This window comes from Eutrigla gurnardus (genome assembly GCF_963514095.1).
Source record: "Eutrigla gurnardus genome assembly, chromosome: 15".
In the NCBI taxonomy this organism is placed as follows: domain Eukaryota; kingdom Metazoa; phylum Chordata; class Actinopteri; order Perciformes; family Triglidae; genus Eutrigla; species Eutrigla gurnardus.
This window is the reverse complement of record NC_139938.1, coordinates 3092991-3099479: the sequence shown is the minus strand read 5'-3', so window position 1 is coordinate 3099479 and position 6489 is coordinate 3092991. Positions and strand designations below refer to the sequence as shown.

Genomic DNA, 6489 nt, shown 5'->3' with positions numbered 1-6489 from the left:
CATGTTGACGAGACCACAGGTGAGGGAGACAACAAGGGCCAACAACTCAAACTACTCGGTGCCACCTCAGGGATGTGTGCCAGCTCCTGACATAGTTGATCTAGATCCAATTGAAGAGAGAGCTTCCCTGGTTTGTTACGTAATTAAACATTACATCATTTATTTCAATAACTTGTTGCTCTCTGTATATTAATTGATCCAGTATTAATTTGAACATTTGAACAACTACTTTTAGATTGGCAAATTGCACCAAATCCTACAGAGGCAGCAAAGAGATTCAAAGAAATTAAGTCAAATTACGTTCTTTTTTCAACTTCATTTATGATTGATGATACAAAATCATTTCAGGCAATAAAATAAATGTTGACTTTCTTCTCTATTTTGGTAGCGTCTCCAAGCATCCTTGGGAAACTCCTGCAGTTCTGGATAGGGTGGAATGTGCTGCCCAGACACTTGGATGTTAACGTGGTGGAGAGCAACTTCCCCAGTTCTTCCACCTGCTTAAACTTCCAGGACATTACAAAGAGTCCTCTAACTTTGAAAGAGACATTCTTGCTGCTATTTGTAGCACTGACACTGGGTTTGGACTGGTCTAAGGACACATCAATATATCACTGTACACCTTAGTGTACATTTGTTGTCCAGCAACAAAATTTGGATTGCAGCATAAAAGCATTTGAAAGAGTGATATCAACTAGGGCCTAGTTCTGCCAGTGTGTGTAACACTGGTGCATTAAAAAGGTCTGCATGCTTGTGATGTGGTGAAGCATATTTGTTATTTGCTTCATGTCTATACCATTGTCTTTTAGGTTTAATCTCACTGTTCACAATTGTATTAAAGCTCAGGAGACTGTTACAGAGACAAAGTGAGTTGTTGCTGTTCTTTATTTGTGGTTTTGTTCTGAAACAGGATGCATGTTGCAGTTTCTCGAGCCTTCTGATTCAGAGACTTAAGTCTCCAATCACATGTGAAATTAATACTTCAAAACAAGTTATCTTGATAACTACAGGACAGTTTATCATACAAGGCTCTGTTACATAACCATAATGGTTTTCAATGTTTAAACTTAATGGTTCACAAAAAGTTCATTAATAGTAATAGACATAAATTGCTTATTGCAAAAAGTTTGTTTGCAGTCATATTGTACAATGCAGCAAGTTTTATGACATCTGGTATAAAATAAAAATGCTGTCATTACCATTCTTTTTAAATCATTTTAGACACTTGAAACAAAGATATCAGAACTGCTAAACCATAATACCGGCTTCTTTATCAGAACTAGAGCAATATGGATTTACTGGAGCATTTCTGATAATAAGCTCACACTTTGTACATAGACATCTAACACATTGGACAGAGGGCAATCAGGGTCTGGTAGACTTCCAACTTCCTGGTCAGTCAGTGAGCGCTGCAGCTGAACTTCAGGGACCACAACACCAGGCTGATGGTGACCACACGGTCCGGTCCAGTCAACTCCAAACTCCGTGTCAACCTGCAATTGCAAGAGCTGAGGTTAAACGGTAGGATAAAGGGTAAATCAAAATCAAAGTCTTAAAGATTTTTATGGTCAATATGTCTACAGAACTGTAAGCCATATTAATTCATTTTACAGAAGCTAGTTTGAAATATCACCTGTTTATCATCTTGGATTCTGTATCTATGCCCCAAAAACAGCTATGGCATTGGAAAGAGCTTGACTACAATTTCCAAGAGCCAATACATTAATTTTGAGAGCTAAGATGTATAATTTTCTCTCTAAATCACTGCTCCTTGTTTGACCACAACATTGTAGCAATACCTTATTGTGTTGAAAGTGACAATGATAGGCAGTATAAATCCATCACATTTAGTTCCTGAACAACAGGCTACTATAGTTACATTTTGCTACTGATACATGCACTTTATAATGGACATAAAGTAGAGATAATGTTGACAATATCCCATGTAGGAAATTAAAAGTTAAAGTAAAACAGAATTACTGAATAAATCCAAACCTGTATGGGGCCCTGCTGCGCCTCATGCTCATGGCGAGTCCACAGTTGCAGCGGTGACTGGTTGCCCTCAGTGCGTAGTCTGTGGCAGTTCCAGCCACGCTGGAAAAACTGAAGGTGCTTCTGTATGTGGGGCACAAAGCACCAGTGCAGAGCATAGAGATGCATTTCATTGTCAGGATTGAGAAGGCCTTCTCTCTCAAGGTTGGTAAAGATGGTGTAGAAGAGATCAAGAACTCCCACATAAACGTCTCTCCAGAGCCTTTCGATTCTGATGGGTATAAAGGAAAAACTATTTATTCTACCTACAATGAACAAAAACAAAATATACAGGGAAAATACCTTTACCTAATACTTTTACCTACTGTTGGTGTATGACAACACTCCCATCAATGATAAGCACAGTAAATTAGAACTGAATTAAATACGTAAGTAATAAGTGATGTATTCAATATTCACTCTAAATAACAGTTAATGACAAAGTTTAATTTTAATTCTCTTAAAGGATAAGTTGATTTTTTCAAGTTTGTCTTTAAACAATGCTCACATGCCCACATGTATGATGAAAGAGTTTTTTGTTGCTGTAGTTGTTCCTCTGTCCATCTTTACTGGCTGTGGAAAATCTAATGCTAACCATTCTATTGTAAGTGATGGCTGGCCTTGTTCTGTGACTGCTGAAGCCTCATATATGCTTCAGAATGAAGTTCAGCTGAACTACAGAATGAGGACTAGATTTGTCATCACTTACATTGGAATCACACTAGAATAGTAATGTTCTCTGGTCAGTATAGATTACAGAGAGACAATTAGAGAACAACTCTTTTGATATTTACACTAACGTTAATGTTGAAAAGCTCATAATCTGCTGCCACAAAAGCTTGATTGTATTAAGATAGACTTGAAGAGACAGGTTAAGTCAGTTTATATTGCCATCTTTTACAAAGTGTTATTTTGATAAATTTTGAATGGAAGATTATGTTACCTTTGGTTATGGACACTCCTGCCAGCAATGTGTGAATTCCTGTTCAGTCCTCTATTAGCCACCATGTAGCGTGCAACATCAACATTTTCCCCGCCTTTATCTGACCTCACACGTGATGGCACACCATAGACATCGACAGCTTCCAGAAAGCTTTTTAGGACTGTTGCTGCACGACTGTTGGTGGCGGCACTCAAGTATACAATCAAACGACTAAAGCCGTCAATACCACCATGCACAACAATACGCCATCTGAAATAGATATGCATGAGAACAGATTAAGATCAGTACCACTACCTGTATCATGCATCTCTGTATGTGCAAGTTGAGGCCAGATTTACACAGAGCATACTGTATATGCCTATTTGATCAGAACTTCTTTATCTGAAATCTTTAACACACAAACATAAATAAAATCCTGATATACTTCTAGGTCACCATTTCTTTGTATTCAATCCAGCTCACAAAATGTACACCCACACCCGAATTTATACAAGGTTCTGGTGAGTATTTTGATTAAAAATAGCCTTTGAGGCCAGCTGCAAGTTGTCTTTTTTAAGAGTTTTCAGTCTTTGGTCACTGACATTTTCTGTTTTTAGCACTGTACTCCAGCATATTAGATTTCATAGAAGACAATGGCTGAGGTTAAAATGTCGAGTGCCACTTTAATTTGGGAATATTGGGTGCACAGTGTGGGAGCCGTAGCCATTTTAGCCCCTGTCAGACTGTATATACAAAGATTACAATTTCAGTACTGTGCCAAAAACAGAAGGTTTTATCACAGTTTCTAACTGACCTGTTCGGACCACTTTAAAAAGCCACCCCACCTAAAAGTTCAAAGAACCAACCAGCATTACTCTTAATTTTGATGCTGGTAGAAGTCAGTAAAACTGATTGCATGCACAAGAACACTGATGGATTAAATCATTTGATCCATCCACCATTGATAAATCCCAGTCCGGCTTGCAGTGACACTGGTAGGTTAATTAAAATTGTAGATGAGCTTTTGTAACTGCTCTGGATATACACTAAACTGGGTAGTAAGTATCTTACAGTAGTACAATCTACAATAAAGTGGATGCTTGAGATGGTTAATGTTTTTTCGATACCTTATCAGTTTGTGATTTCCATCGATGTGCCATAAACTGTTCGGTGCTCTAACAGAGTACTTCCTACGCCTTCTTGGGTTCAGCTGAAGGGTGCGCATCAAAACTCCACCAGGATCCACTCGCCGCATGGATTCCTGGACACGCTGTCCTATAATAGGCAAAAAAATTCACAGATATGGTGTACAGAAAAAAAGTTAAGCATTCCCCAATCTGGCAGTGAATTCACAAATCCAGATAAAATCCAGACTAGCACTAAATAAAGCAGCTTCCTCACATTGTGAGTAAATCGGCAAGTAGGCCAAATCCCAACATCAAATAACCCCTGAACAAATGAATGGGTAATGAATACAATTCCTTACTTTGTATGCGTATGCCTTGTGCATTCAGGTGCCCAACCATCATTTTGTATCCAGACATGGGATGCTGCTGCAGAATTTGGGTCACAGTTTCATCCAGATTGTTGTCCTCTATTGGAGTTAATAGATTGTGGACTCTGATAATCAAAAATAACAAGAAAAAAGTCACAAGAGGCAACGAAGAAATGTCACCCATCTCACAGTAAAAACAAAACAACGATTATTTTAAATCGGTGTCACCTAAAACAAACCTCATTCCTGTTTAGTCTAAATTCAGCTGCTGTGTCCTGTAGAAGTTTATACATTTTATTTATAATTTAAGTTAACATCTTTCGTATTGTATGAGTTTATATATGCAACACTATCATGTGTCAAACTAATGCAATTGTGCTGAAATGTCACATCTGACTCTGTTCACTTTTTACTCCAGAAATAGGGTTACAGATCATCTGACAAACTGAAGATGTTAATTAATGGCACCCATGTACAGTATCAACAAATGCAGCAGCACAAATCCACTACCTGTAAGGAGTACATATGATAAACTAAGTGTAGCGACTAATTGTCCAATTTAAAAGGCCGCTAAGAGGCTCAGTGTTGTCTTGTCTGAGACATAACACACCCAGGTGTTAATTGCCGGAAATGATAGGAAGAGCGTGTGCAGGATAAACAATTAATAATACAGGCCAAACCAATGTTGGCTCCTACACTAAGTTTGTCAGTAATATAAGCATGTTAGTCACCAGTCCATCTGTCGTTGAAAACCAAAGCATATAGGCCTATATAATCAAGTATTGTTAGACCTATTCCCAGTGCATATTAATGTAAGTTAATATCAGTAACGTTAGTTAATTTTTAGTTAACTTAAACTCAGTGCAAAACTCAAAGCAGTGCAAGGAGACATATTATTGTATAAATGTTGATATCATGAACAATTTATACTAAAAGCTTGGACTCAAATGTGCACCTAACGTTAGACTATATAAGATAAACACAGTATATTTCCCAGTGGTATTTGGAGATAAGGTGAGCAACATTACCATCAATAAACACTAGCTAGTTAAATATCTCTGTGAATTTGCACACATATATTGCCACCTTTAAAAGACGAGACACGGGAAACCAGACAAACAGACAATGTAGCGTTAGGAGTAAAAATTACCCTATTCCGTACTGTGCCATCCTCCGACGAATTGTTCTCTCGCACACTCCGAACACCTGTGCTATTTCCCCAGCAGTGTGCCCCCGCAGTAGGTGTGCTTCGATTAAAGTGGGGGGTATATTGTACGACGGACGTCCAAGGGTCCCTTCTTCTGACTCTGACAGGGTGTAAAGTTGGCGGGCGACTTCTTCAAGACCGTCTACTGCTAGCTCCATTTCCACATCCATATCGGCGTTGAGCTGAGCCAAGTCATCCATCAATCTATCCAGACGAAACTGAACATAGTCGTTGGTTGCATGGTCTCTAAATCGTTCGCTAATGATCGTAATTCATTCGCAATCGCTCGTACAAAAAATGCCATTACTAAACCAGAGCTACATAAATAACAAATGTCAACAACTGCAGCTAACGGTTAGCTGAGCGGGCGGGCTAGTAGCCAGCAACATCCCTGTACAGGAATCAGCTCCGCTAGTAAGGCAGAAGTAGTAGGCCCGAATCGAGCAAGCTCCTGTAACCAATCATGCTGTTGACTGAGGTTAGGACCTCCTACTTCATTAACATATGGACACAGAAATACATAAATAAATGTAGGTGAACAGAAATGTAGAAATATTTATTCTGTTATTTATTATTTTATTTATTTATTTATACATTTATTTATGCATTTTTTTTTTTTTATTCATTTCAGCATTTATTTATTTATTCCTGTATTTATTTATACATTTATTTATTCATTTCAGCTTTTATTTATTTATTCCTGTATTTATTTATACATTTATTTATTCATTTATTTATTTATACTTAAGTCATGTTTAGTCCTCCATAAATTCTTGCACGGCTATGTTCTGAATTTCCTTGACTACCTTGAACATTTTCAGAATTTTCTGCAGT

General features: G+C 37.8%; 1 long non-coding RNA gene across 1 annotated transcript; it reads right to left on the bottom strand.

Moving 5' to 3' along the window:
• Positions 1-1359: 1359 nt before the first annotated feature.
• On the bottom strand, positions 1360-3032 carry LOC311025588. Its single transcript, XR_014598400.1, has 3 exons — positions 2975-3032; positions 1996-2263; positions 1360-1493 (listed from the first exon to the last, which is right to left on the bottom strand). It is a non-coding gene; the product is annotated as an uncharacterized lncRNA (long non-coding RNA).
• Between the last annotated feature and the right edge of the window lie 3457 nt (positions 3033-6489).